The sequence below is a fragment of the Myotis yumanensis genome, unplaced genomic scaffold (assembly GCF_028538775.1).
Source record: "Myotis yumanensis isolate MYYU_CA2020_CCGP unplaced genomic scaffold, mMyoYum1.0.hap1 SCAF_8, whole genome shotgun sequence".
Classification (NCBI taxonomy): Eukaryota; Metazoa; Chordata; class Mammalia; order Chiroptera; family Vespertilionidae; genus Myotis; species Myotis yumanensis.
Window position 1 is genome coordinate 72217514 of NW_027223759.1, and position 15124 is coordinate 72232637.

Consider the following 15124-nt stretch of genomic DNA (forward strand, 5'->3'; position numbering starts at 1 on the left):
TACAAAACAACGAAATAAATTCACATAGAATTGAATAGGAAAATACCAAAGAGTAAACACTTCAAGGGCATGCAGAGGACAAAAGGACATTTTGTACATGAAGTCAAAAGTTGGAAATGCCCACAGTTAACTAACAGATCTATAAATATACCTCAACTGCCAAAAGAGGTTTGACTTCTCAACTTATCTTTACTGTTCGGGTTAACTTTACATTATGGACAAAATACATCACACAATTTCTGTATCACAGAGATTAGAAGAAGATGCAAAATATATTGGCAAGAAATCTGTGTATTCTATTTCTGATCATCTCTCTTTGCAAAACAAAGGAGAGTGGGCATCCGGTTGCTTCCAGAATCGAAAGTTCCATGACAAGAGGGCAGTTGTAACAACCCTGTAATCATTACCGCCTACCAGAAAATGTGTTAGTTGCTCCAGCTGCTAAGTTTTACTTTACTAAGAAAGATAAAGGAATCAGTTCCATGTGAAATAAAACCTTGCTTCAATGTACCTGTTTCAGGGAAGATAAAGGCACAAGCAGCAGGTCCTTGTCTCTGGTGAATGGATCAGAAGGGAGACATGACGGCAGGACTGCAAGTTGGTTACAGGCTGGGCTGATGCTGTGGATGTTTTTTGTTGTTTCCAGTGATGCTCTGACACCCAGTTTGGCGTCTCACATTTCCTTTCAACAAGAAACCAAGTAGAGAGGTGCCTTATCATCAGTCAGCCCAAGGCCCTAAAGTAAATTTATCAGCACGTTATTGGCCAGCCAACTTCAGGATTGGGAGAGTATATTGTCTTATATCCAATGTTCACAGAAATGGGAACATTGTACATTGGTAACAAAAGTAATTCGTTGTATTTTTCCGCCCAATTCATTTTAAACCGCTGGGACACTGCCTGTCCCGCTTCCTTATTTCTTGAAAAACTGGAAGTTTCCGAGTTTACCTAATCCCTCTAGCCAGAAGGATACTCACAGGACCTCGCCTAGCTAATCATGACACTCCTTACCCTATGCAAAGTGATTTATCTAAGAGTTAAATAGGAGCCCTAAGGGAGACTGATAGAGTCTTTCTATGTGGTTTGATGGATGCTTGCCTGGAAAGAAAACATTTTCCTCTCTTGAGGTTATCTGTTGTAAGGTTGTTGGCTTAGAAACATTCATGAACATCATTCTCATTATCTGACACAAGCTTGTCTGTAGCAGACCTAGAATGAAATCACACACAAAGAAGAACAGATAAGCAAAGCCAAAATTAAAAGAAAAAGAAAAACTGGAGATAGAATCTAAATTTCATCATTATTTTATTCCTTATATCTAATAGCAAATATTATCAACCCATGGATTTCAAGAGAGAGAGAGAGAGAAACACACCAATCGGTTGCCTTCTGTACGTGCCCAAACCAGGGATGGGACGCATAACCCAGGCATATACCCTGACTGGAATCAAACCAGCAACCTTTAGGTGTGCAGGACAATGCTCAACCAACTGAGCCACTCTGGCCAGGCCGCAATTATCTTTCAACAGAGAGATGTCCAGTTCCAAAGATTTTAAAAAGTGTGTCCTTGAGGACAGGACATATACACTTCAAAATAATGATAAAAGACCCACTGTAATACAATTCTGTGGTCATGAGTTCTTGTATGGGTGTGGAGTAAACTGCAAAATTCTGAGTTCACCTTGCCTGACACTGCTAATTATTCTGATTTTGCCAAAAACTGATTCTTAGGATGTGAATGCTTAAGATTTGTTGAAGAATTCTGTTCATATGACTCACTCAATTTTTTTCTCCATGACAAGATTTGTTTTATTTTCAGAGTCACAATGACTAAGTTCACTTTTTTAAGGCTTTGGTATTCAATCCTCAATCTATTTTACCTAAAATATAAAATTCTTAAGAGAATCATGTATTTGAAATATGTATATTTCTAAATTGTTAATAAGAGGATAAATTTCTGCCGAAACCGGTTTGGCTCAGTGGATAGAGCGTCGGCCTGCAGACTGAAAGGTCCCAGGTTCGATTCCGGTCAAGGGCATGTACCTTGGTTGCGGGCACATTCCCAGTGGGAGATGTGCAGGAGGCAGCTGATCGATGTTTCTCTCTCATCGATGTTTCTAACTCTCTATCTCTCTCCCTTCCTCTCTGTAAAAATTCAATAAAATATATATTAAAAAAAAAAGAGGATAAATGTCTGATGTAACTTTATAATCATTACATTATCTAGTGTAATTCAAGCATATATATTTCAAGTCGGCCTTTAGGTCAACACACACACACACACACACACACACACACACGTACACTATTTTTAAGCGGAATGCAAGGATTCCCTGGGATTGCTAGAATAAAATTGTTCAAAATAATTATCTTTTATACATAGTAGTAATCCCTGCCTTGAGTATGAGTTCTTTATTAAGCTCATAAGAAAGCATTGACATATTCAACATACATCTCATGGTCTGGATCAAACACATTACTAGTAGCAATCATCTTCCTGACATTAATCTCTCTTTAGAAAGCATGTAATTATCATTTTCCATTATGGTCATAAACCATTTGATGGGACAAAGTTTAAAATTTTTCTTTTTACTGGAAGATACCAAAGTCATTGGCAATTAAAATATGCTACAGATACTGCATTCTCACTCATGCAGTGATTATTTGTCACCCACTATCAACAATTGATAATAGCTCCTCAAAATCACTAAACTGCTCCATCATCATTTTCAGAATGGCTATTAGCTTCTTCCTTTCTAATTGGAATCATCATTATAGATCTTTTGTGCACTTATGTTCTGCACTCTTTACCCCTCACTTGGCTGTATATTCTTTCGGGGCAGAAGCAACATTTGTGAACAGTGCTTAGTACAAAGACCTTGACTTTGTAAGTGCTCTCTACATCTTTTTTTTAAACAGGGAATTGTTGATCAACATTACAGCAAAAATGAGTGTGTCACAATTTGGTATTATAAAGAAAAGTTTATCATCGATCCTACTGGAAAAATATTGGATTTTTAAAAAGTATAATAGCTTTCCTAACTTCAGAATTTTCAGTGCTTTAACGGATAAAAATCCAATGTGACTTACCAAGTTGAGGTTGGGGAGATACAGGTTTTAGCTTACAGTTTTTCTCTAATTTATTAGAAATATTTCTGCACACTGTTTCTAAGGACTGAGTTCTGCATAATTGATTCTGAGAAAGGCTAGTTCAATAGTTAAGAGCATGGACTTTTGACGATGGGTTGTGTTCCACCTTTTTCTCTACTTCTTAGTAACTGTGGACTCACATGAACTACCGAACTAAGCCCTAAAATAGTCCAAATGAAATTCCAAATGTGTAAAACATAAAGAATAATAGCTACATGTGATTACGTTCTAAGGACCAAATGCAATAATACAGTATATATGAAATGGTTATCATAATTTCAAATACTTAAAGTATCACTAATTTTATACATGAATTAAATCCATTGGATCCTTGGTCATCTTGGTATTACTGGATGCTGTCTCTTAACTTTTCCTTTGCATTAAGACCTTCAGTTTATCCTCCTCTGGTAATAACTTTCTTCTTACATATGTCTAGACCTGTTTTATTTACTTTTTTAATATTTTTTCTTTATTGATTAAGGTTTTACATATGTGTCCTTATTACCCATTACCCCCCAAACCACCCACCCATGCCCTCACCCCCCTGTTGTCTGTGTCCATTGGTTAGGCTTATATGCTTGCTTAAATGACCTTGTAAAATGTCCAAGCTCCAAGATCATGTGCCAATAAGGCCCTAAAGCAGTGGTTCTCAACCTTGGCTGCACATTAGAATCACCTGGGAATCTTTTTAAAATCCTGATTTGTGGGCCTCATCCTCTGGAAATTCTGTTTCTTTGTTACTAATGTTGTGGCCCCACCCCATAACAAAGAAACAGAATTTCCAGAGGATGAGGCCCAGAAATCAGGATTTTAAAAAGATTCCCAGGTGATTCTAATGTGCAGCCAAGGTTGAGAACCACTGCCCTAAAGGCTTTACCAAGGGAAATTTAAAAATGCCCTTGAGGAAAAGAGGCTATGCAGAGCATCTGGGGATATTTCAGTTTTTAGATTGCTAACCAATAAAGCTCCTTTCCCTTCTAAAACAGGGTTTTGTTTTCCTTATGGGGCATTGTTTCCATTGTTTGCCCAAAGGCCCCCTCATTAATTTATCTTTGGTCCCAGAACATTCCAATGACTCTGCAATCTCTTTGAGAGCCTCTCTCCCCCTTGCAGAAGGTTTTGGGGAAAAGGCACTCTTTTCCTAGCTATTTTCAGAAGTCCCCCTCTGCTTCAGAGACAATTCTGTTTAATTTTAGCCTTTTTGTGCGTGTGCTACAGCGGGTTTAATCCAATCCAGGAACAGCTTTCCTTCACTAGGTTATCAACTCCAGCCAGAGTGAAAGGCTATTGTCTGGCCATGGACCTGACTGAAACAATTTGCATGCTGCTTAATTCCAGTTCAGTTCCACCGTCCTGCTGCACTTTTCCTTCTCAGCTGGAAGAAAAGTCAACCAAACGCAGCAGTGGTTCAATCAATGCAGAACCACAAAACCTGCTTCAACCAAAGGTCATAATGTGAGCTCACAGGATTTGAAAGTAATCAGCAGAGCAAAATCTCACCTAGATACAAAGCGTTTTCCCCTCTCGTTGCTACATTCTCCTTACCCTATCCTCCTTACACAGTCACCCTCCTCTTGAACAGACTAATACCTACCTATCAGCATAATGACTTCCCATTTGTGGCAAACTGAAAACAAGCAACTGCAATAAAGAGAATAGTCGCAAAAGGATATACTTGAGAAGGAGAATACAAGTCTTTTCCCAAATGAACTAGATGTGCAAGAGACAGTGATGTATGCTGTATAAGAAAATAAATATGGCCCAAGTTCCGTTTCTTATTTCCAGTATCATTTGACACTGAGACTTTTCTGTTATAAACAACACATAATGCATATAAAAATAGATAAACAGCAGTATCATGGGAACAGAGCATTTGTTTGCAAACAGATCTTATTCCCAGTGGCAGGAACTAAGGGATCTTTAAATGGGGGAATAGAGATATTGTCCAGTTAATACTCAGCCTCGGAAATGACAACAATCCACTTCCCCCTCCTGTAACTGCAGGTCCATTTGCACATCATCATCACATTCAAGAAAAGTGAAATTACTGACATGTTCTATGTTGCCCAGAACTCAATATAGCAAAAATGCATGACAATACCTAGCTAGGGCATATTATAGGGTATGATTTGGGCTCATAAAATTCTGTATTTTAAAGCCTGAATTTTGAATGCATCCACATAATGGCGACAAAAATGCTTTGTGATGGATATATCCACTCTAATGCTAAGTAATAAACTGTAAAATGATAATCTGATGTACAGATATAGACCAAGGTAAGATACTGACTCTGGAAATATATATCAAGTGCCTTCTACCATTCTAAGTGCTAGAAAGTCAATGTATGGTGAGCAGGTTCAAATCAGTACTTGCAGAATTCAATAGAGTTCTTACCCTTACCACCTAACTACAAATCCTGGTCAATATTAGTGGATAATGCAGATTTTAGAACACACAGTGATACCTGAACAAGAACAAGGTAATTTTACTAGTACCCTAGTATAGCAATCTTAGTCCTCAACACCAGCCATAATAGAGTTACATCCACATTTTACAGAGAGGGAAGGAGAGAGACAGAGAGAAAATTTTGCTTCAGCTAATTATTTATTCTACAAAAAGACTAGATACTTTCCTGATATAAATTAACCATTCTATGATTTTTATTTATATGGCAAGTTAAAAATAATTCTTTCTCATTTTCAATGCCCCTTGTGATATCTTGTCTCCAGGATAGCCACTGCAAATTCCTTTCATCCTTGTGAGAGCATCAGTGTTAACACATCCCTTTAAATGGAGCTGACCCATCATTGGGTCCAGTTTAGCTGAGATTTCTGAAGAATCTACACACATCCTGTCGATGCATACATACCATCTCAAGGTGAGCATCACTTGGTTTTAACCTGGTTCTTTTAATTCCAGCTTTTAGTCACTTGATTTTATTGACATAAAAAATCTACCATTTAGCATTAACTGGTTTGGCTCAGTGGATAGAGCATCGGCCTGCGGACTGGGGGGGTCCCAGGTTCAAACCCAGTCAAGGGCATGTACCTGGGTTGTGGGCACATCCCCAGTAGGGGGTGTACAAGAGGCAGCTGATTGATGTTTCTCTCTCATTGGTGTTTCTAACTCTTGATCTCTCTCTCTCTTCCTCTCTGTAAAAAATCAATAAAATAATTTTTTTTAAAATCTACCATTTAACTGAAGATATCCTTTTTTTTTTCCCTTTCATCTTACTCAGTAGATTCCTTCAGGCTGCTTAATTGATTGTGTTCTAATAATTTCTGGGTTATGATTTTATTGTACCTCTGGTGTACAATAAAAATGCATGCAAGTCTTCAAGAAGCTTATATAACTTTTCATTAAGTTGCATACTCTTGTCCAGTTTCAACTGTGTTTGTACTTCATAGACAGTAATTAATTTGCCTCAGATGTTCCTTTTACTATCTATAGTCCATCCTTCTGAAAACATGTTGATCTTTGAGTCCAATAGTTTAATTTCACTAGTCAACTCTTATGGAAGAAATGTGTGACTGGTTCATTCATCTATAGAAATTCCTGCTATAGCAGGACTACCTCCTAAGGAATCTGAAACTTCACAACCTAGCTCTTTAGCATTTCATAACAATATGTTTTGTGTCAGCTCAATGCAAAGCAAAGTCTTAGTAAACTAGATGAAGGTCCAGACACAAAACCAGATATACACATGATAGGTATCAAGCCCATATATGGTCTTCTCTTCTTTAATTTTTTAAAATATATTTTTTTATTGATTTCAGAGAGGAAGGGAGAGGGAGAGAGATAGAAACACCAATGAGAGAGAATAATTGATCAGCTGCCTCCTGCAAGCTCCCTACCAGTGTTGGAGCCAGGCATGTGCCCTGACCAGGAATAGAACTGTGACTTCCTGGTTCATAGGTCGATGTTCAACCACTAAGCCACACTGGATGGGCTGGTCTTCTCTTCTTTATATGCATGTCTCAATCTATATGTTGGCATGCTCTTTTATTTGTCCTTTCTAAAAATACAAATTAGAAAATATCCTCTGTAAATCCCATTTCCTTGTACCTTATAGTAAATCCCTTTTATAAAGGGACTATCATTCAATGCAATAAACAGACTTCTTATCTGTTCTCCTGTACAGTGTAGCTGGTGTTTTTATTCAGAAACTAAATTTTTATATAATTTTGAATGAATGGTGGGGTGTGAGAAAGACTTCAGAGGTGGATTTGAGATCCCTGTGGAGCTAAAAATCCACTAGAGAACAAATAAATACATAAATAAACAAACAAACAAACAATGAATAAACACACATAATGCTATTAACCAGTCATATAGTTAGTTAATCACTTCACAACCACTTACAGAAACAATCCACCTTAACCTTTTTTTTCAATTTATCTTTATTGTTGAAAGTATTACAGCTGTCCGCTTCTTTTCTTGTTGTTGTTGTTTTGCCCGTTGACCCCTTCCACCCAGAACCCACCCCTCCAAAGCCTTCACCTCACTATTGTTTGTGTCCATGGACTATGCATATATGCAAATAACTTCCCTGGTTAATCCCCCCTCCTCCAGCCTTCCCTCTGAAATCCATCAGTCTGCTCCATTGTTCTATGTCTCTGGATTTATTCACCTTAACCTTTGAACTTTGAATAAAAGGTTACACATCCAAATGACAAAGAAGCAGAACAATGAAACCCAGGGAGCTCTCCCTGTTCTTCTGGCTCTTTCTTGTTGCCATGAACCTGTCTGTCACATTATTGTTATTATTATACTACTGTCACATTGTATTTTTCACAGTGCTTTAGAGTTCAAAAATTAATTTTTCTTAGAGTATCTCATTTATACATGACAGCCAACTTCAGAAACAGGGAGGAAAAAGATTATACTTCATATTTTGTAAATGAGGAAACTGAGAGAGGTAAATTTTTCTGAACTTACTCTATTAAGATGGGAAGCATATAGCCCTGATAGGTTTCCTCAGTGGTTAGAGCATTGGCCCAGGCACCAAAGGATCATGTGTTTGATTCCCAGTCAAGGACACATACCTGGGTTGCAGTTTTTATCTTCAGCCCTTGTCAGGCCACGTGCGGGAGGCAGCCAACCGATGTATCTCTCTCACATCAATGTTTTTTTCCCTCCCCCACGCCCCCAAGGGAAACATTATCTTCCGTTGATTAACAACAACAACAACAGCAAATGGAAAATGGGAAGTATATAATAAAATAAAATCTTTTGAATTTTGGGTTAGTGCCTTTCACCTATTCTAGTAATTAACAAAGAGCTAACAGGCAAGTTCAGTGGCTTGAACAGCCCTGGGTACCCCTAAGTCACTGTCTCTGTGCAATAATGATATCTTTAAAATAACTGCACTCATGACCAAAATTTGGACAGGGTTGAGCCATGCAAAATGTCCAAGTGTGTGTAAGGAGTGAGATACAGCACTCCCAATAATTGCTCGTGTTCAACAGTGAGACAAGTGGACTGGTAACCTGGGGGTGAAAAAGGATGGCATGAGAGCCCCAAGTTCTAAAGTAATACTGATCATGACAACAAAAAGATAACTTATACAAATTAATAAATCAAACTGACTCTATTGATGAGCTTTATACTTTTTTAAAATATTGAATGGAAGTGCCTCTGGTTTCTGGCCTTGGCAGTGCAGTGAAGCTCCTCTGACACTTTCTGAGCACAGGCGCTGGTGCTGGGAGCCACTTCACTGCCTTCTCCATTGGGGGCTATGTCAGTGGGCACAGCTCCCCACACGGCACAGGCAGGATGAGCAAGCCCCAGGCACAGTCCCAATTTCCTCTCTCAGTCAGCATTGCGCAGCCAGGCGTGCAGCTCCCTTGTCTCGGGCCAGTCTCTGCAAGCAGGTGACAGGTAATTATAAGAGGTAAATAGGCTGGGCATTGTCATTTTCAGAAACTGCTTGCAAAGCACACAAACTTCACTTGCTGCACACTCTCCACTTCAGCATCCAAGACATATTAAAAGGGTTTTTATTTAGAATTGTATGTTCCACAACTGTTTTTGTAATTTTTTCTCCCTATAGAGAACTTTCATTTGCTCTGGTAAGAGATTTTGTTTTGTTTTGTTTTATTTTATTTGTTTTTTTGTTTGTTTGTTTTTATGTGTGTGTTTTAAATCAAGCAGTTGACTGTAGCTGGCCAACACTCTAAGAGTCTAGGTTATTATGGCCAATTAACAATAAAATAGAGAGAAGCTTCAACCACAGTGAGTCAAAAGATAATGGAAAAATTCCCATCCATCATGCTTCCAACATTTTCCCAAAGTCCTTAAACTTTGTTTCTCAGGTCACCATATTAGATTTGAACAGTGTTTCCATTTCCTGTTGTCTGATCATTTATTTATTTTCCCCCAATATGTTTTTATTGACTTCAGAGAAGAAGGGAGAGGGAGAGAGAGAGAGAAACATCAATGATGAGAGGGAGTCATTGATTGGAAGCCTCCTGCACACCCCCTACTTGGGATTGAGCCCATAGTACAGGCATGTGCCCTGACTGGGAATTAAACCATGACCTCCTGGTTCATAGGTCGACACTCAACCACGGAGCCATGCTGGCTGGGCCTGATGTCTGTTCATTTAGATAGCAATTCATCACAAGTTGCTCTACTCCAGTGTTGAGGGGGTGGGAAATCGTATTTGGGAACACATGGTTCAATCTGAAAGATCAGAAATACTCTGTATTGGTTCACACAAAATTATTTTTATTATGGGAAGTTATAGTGGTTTACTACATTGGTCTTTTTAGGATTTTCTTTTATATTTGCTGGCTTTTATAATTTACCTTGAATTATCATGAAAGAACTGTTTTCTTATGCCCTCTACATTCTAAACTTTAAAAAGTACATATCTCACAGCTAACAGTAAACACAGCATTTTGTTTGTTTTCAAAGACAGCATAAGTCACTTCCATATATAAACCTTGCCCTTTCTCACATCTCAGTTGCTTTAATCTATTTACCTTCTCAATAATTTCATTATACAATTCACTTCTCCAGAGTGGTAAACACAAATGCAGCAATGAAGGTATTGTCAGTTCTAATTGGGGAGAGTTACTGATCATAAATCCTGAGGGTGTCTGCATGGCACTTAAGCTTCTAATTGAGTGATGAATGCTGTTTTATTTTGTTTTTGTGTGTGTTTTTTTTTTTCAGTTTCTCTGGCAATCCAAGGCTGGGATTTCCAGTTATAATGAGCTAAGCTGGTTCTGTGTAAAAAGACATACATTGACTTGGTGTCCAAAGGTCAGTTTCATAGACAGAGTGCGAGGAATCAGAAGATTGCCAAAGTCATACATATACCAGAGAGGATTGTGGTAATTTAGTTTGCTGCCTGATCATCTGATCATTTATTTAGCTTCCCTGAGAGATATGATAACGTTTTATTTGCTATTTTGAAATTGGAAATTTTTTTTTCCACAGAGCTTGTGGAGAGGGATAGGGAAGATCAGAACTATTTAGTATCAAAAATGTTGAAGCATCTCTTCAGGATACTTAAAATAAATTGCATTCGAAAACAGAAAAGGGAGGAAAAGAAGAGGCATGAGATGCTGAGTGGAAAATCTTATATAATAAAAGGCTAATATGCAAATTATCTCCACAAGCGAGTTTGACCAACCGGGAATTGGACATTTGCTGACCACCAGGGGGTGGTGCAGAACATGGCAGGCGTCGGCAACACTGTGCCGGCAGCGGGCTGCAGTGGAGGTGCTGCCAGCCATGATGGGGCAGACAAGAGTGGGACCACAGTGGGATGGTGGAGCAGGTGAGCAGGCAGTGCCAGGCCAGGGCCAGTGCAAAGGGAGGCTCCTGCCAGCAGCCGGCAGACACTAAGGACCCTACCCATGCATGACTGGGCCTCTAGTAGAGAGGTAATACTGAATCTGTTTGCATTAAGACAATACTTTACATCATGAACATCATAAGAAGTAGGGCAGAGTGAGACAACTACTGTAATAAAGTTTTAGGGACTAGCAAAGGCCAAAGTCTAAATCTCCTGGAATTTAAATGGACCAGAGTATGTATTCTCTAGCAGAGTAAAATAATAATTTATTGATGACAGATCTATTAGATAACATTAAAGGGGTCAGATAGAAGAACTTTCACTGAAAACATGACCAGCCCTGATAGAAGCTAGAGAACAGAGTTCAGAAGGGTCGCTGTCTGCCTTCCAGGCTACTGGATAGGAATCTCTGGGTTGTGTGTCCTCTACACTGAAATGATTAATTAAAATAAAACTTCCAAATCAACACTGGTTGGGCCAATTATTTCTTCTAAACCTTAGAATATTCCTTGGGAAGTAACAGACCACAAGGCTCCATTGTAAAGCAGATAGAGTCTTGGTGAGTCCCCGTATCAGCCAGCACTCTCTCCTTCATGAGCAGAGGGTGGAGGGACACAAAATACGCTCTCTTTTGAAACACACCCTCTTATGGTAATACCAGACCTCTCACAATGTCAGTCCATGCTCCAGGCCATTTATCTTTTCCTCCATACTCAATGGGAACTGTTTGCAACCTGACTCATTATAAATTTGCCCGTTAGCTCTTAATAGGAGACCCATTCTTTCTACCCACAGCTTTTAACCCTCATACCAATTGCCTTCTGGCCACCTTTCTTGATAGCCAGCAAAAACTTCATCTCAATGTACCTAAAACCCAAAGTATCACATGCCCCACAAAACTATTTGTTTTCTCACTTCCATACAGTTATTAGTGGTTCCTATTTGCTGTTGACAGACTCAGAAAAGTGTGCACTATCGTTTGACCTATCTTTCTCTTCTGCAAACTATACCTAATCAGTTTTCAATGTCTTCCAACTTTAGCCTTCAAAGAGAATTAACTTATTCATATCTCCACTATTTTCTTATTGCCTGACTTACCTTTCTAAGGTAGAACTAGATGATAGGCATACTTTGCTCTAAATACTTTAATGGAACCTAGAGAGAAAGACCAGTCTACTGAAATGGTATTAAATTCCCACATAACCAGTTTTCAGCGTCATCTCTTACTACAGCCCCCACACACCATTTTGAGCTGGAAGCTCTAATTCCCAATAACTCAAATATGATTGTTTTTGGAGATAGAGTCTTTAAATAGATGATTACATCAAAAGTAAGGCATCAGGGTGAGGCCTAATCCAATCAAGCTGGTATTCTTATATAAAAAAAGCTTATTTTGACATAGACTTGTACATATACATTGGAAAGTCCATCTGAGGACACAGAGAGAAGATGGCCAACCCAAGCCAAGAAGAGAGGCCTCAGCAGAAACCAAGTCTACCAACACCTTCCTCTTAAATTTTTAGCCTCCAGAATTATGAGAAAATAAATTTCTGTTGTTTAAGCCATCCAATCTCTCCAAAAGCGAGAGTTGTACAGCTAACCACATTCAGCTGGACAGAACAACCTGCCTATACCAGTGTTCATGTAATGTAGAGTACAGGTGATGAAATAATTAAGTTTAATTGGAGGATTCAGCAAATAACTCATAGAGAAGAGTTTGAGAGGAAACATATTACTTTTGGGGTTGGAGAAAAGATCATTGTGAGTCAGGTAGTTTTTCCTGAGCAGGATGCAAGGGTGATTTCTTTACCGGGTCTTTGTCCAGATGGATTTGAAGAATGAAGCCATGGAAAAAAGGTGGTAGATGAAAAGGGTGGAAATTTGTTGGAAACAAGTACAGACACCCACATAGGGAGGGAGTCCCAAAGGGGGTAACCCACTAAGCTCTCTTTCACTAAGGTTTATAAAGGCTGCAGTTCTTTGTCTTTTGACACCCCCTTCTGATTGGTCACTATTTTAGCTTCAAAGCTCAAACCCCACGTGGTCCTCCCTCTTCCTCTCCCCTTTCGTGGTAGAATTCTCTATCTCCCGTGAAAATCTGTTTTCCTCTTTCTCCCATTTGTGGGCATTTCTCTATCCCCTGTGAAAGTTTGTTTCCTCTTTCTCCCCATACACTGTGGCTTTTCCCGATCTTCTGTGAATGGATGTCTTCCTCTCCCCTTATCCTGCGGCACCTCTGTTTTTCTCTGTGAATGTATGTCTTTTGGCAGCTTCAATCCCTCATCTTATGCAGTCCTCCCCCATAGACCCTCTTTATTTCTAAACCTCCCTAAACCTGCCTATTTTATCAGTAAAACTCCTTTCAATTATAGGCTACAGGAATAGTTTGATTAAAGGTGTAAAGGTGTTTTTGTGTATTTGGTATGTTCAGGGAAGGCTGAGTAGTTAGGAACAGAATAATTAGCATAGTCAAAGGTCTTGAGCTAGGGGGAATCTATCAATCTACCTCACACTAGCTCCACCAACCCTAGTTAGTCTCAGATCCTTGACTTCGTTAAACATGCCCGAAATGAACTATGCTCACTCTCATTTCCATAGCTTTCCTTATGCAGCTTTACACCACTACAACCAACAACAACAAGAAAATGTGCAACCTCCGAAATCTATACTTAGCCAAATTTAGTTATCTCTTCTCCTTGAAGTTGTTCTCTTTAATACCAATTGACTTCTACCTGCCCCACCCCAATCCACATATATTCACTGCTTTCTTCCTAGACCAGTCTTTAACATCTCAAGGCAAATAAATTTATACTGTATATTCTTTCATTTCTGAAGGTGCAATATGCTTCATTCTTTTACTGAACTATAAGATCCATGTGGGCAACATCCATGATATATTTATTTATTTATTTTTTAAAATATATTTTATTGATTTTTTACAGAGAGGAAGAGAGAGGGATAGAGAGTTAGAAACATCGATGAGAGAGAAACATCAATCAGCTGCCTCCTGCACATTTCCTACTGGGGATGTGCCCACAACCCAGGTACATGCCCTTGACCGGAATCGAACCTGGGACCCTTGAGTCCGCAGGCCGACGCTCTATCCACTGAGCCAAACCGGTTTCGGCCATGATATATTTATTAGCAGCATCCTTGCCTTTTCTGAATATATTTGTTATATAATTTGTTTAACACAAACTTTCAGTTAAATGGGTCAGAATCTTGAGGTAATAAAAAGACCAGCTTTGGTCTCTAATTGCAACTTTAAAATGGTAGCCAAATAAGAATAGACACTTATGGCAAAGTGTCAGCTTTGCATTTGCTAGTTAATATGATTCAATTTCATCACTAAATATCCCTCTGCCTATTGTGAGTCTTTCGACCTCGCAGAAGGCCTTGAATATTCGATCCATTTTCTTGTTCCAGACAGCTGCTCTTGCCACCAGGAAGATATGCTGAAAAGGTGTTGTTGTTGTTTATTTGTCATTTCACAAGAAGAAAAAGCTACCATCTTCTTTAACTCATGGAACCTAAAAACTCTGAAATTACAACAAGCAAAGATTTTTTTAAAAAATAGAATCAGGACTAAGAAAAAATTAAATGGACAAAAACATTTTTCTAGTTTTATTTACACAAGTATACACTTGTTTACACAATTTTCTCCCTTTGCTTACACAGTACGTTTACTTTTAGAGAAAGATTTATGAAGGGGAATTTAAGTAAACATATAAAATCAGATTAAATCCATAGACTTGGGAGGTGGTCTAGTGGAACTTAACCCTGCTTTTGTCATTAGCAGTTTGCCTAAGAGCTCAGTTTGCTCATCTGCAAGATGTGTTATAATAAGTAATAGTTGCATAACAATAAACTCTACCCCATAGAGCTCTGAACTGAGTTAATATATTCAATATGCCTAAAGCAGTGTACAGCCCTAAGCAAACCTTTCTGAAGCATTAGAGGAATCTCTAGGCCTGCAGGAATTCCTTCATGAGGAGTATTCACAATTCTGAAACTTAGAATCTCTCCTTCTCTTTCTTTTGTCTGCCTAGTTCCAGTGAGTTCTCTCTTAATAGGAGATGACCCATGCTAATATTGGATCCAATTAAAGAATTTACATGAATAAGTGGTTGATGTGAATAAAGAGTTTTGGGTAAAGATCACAGAATT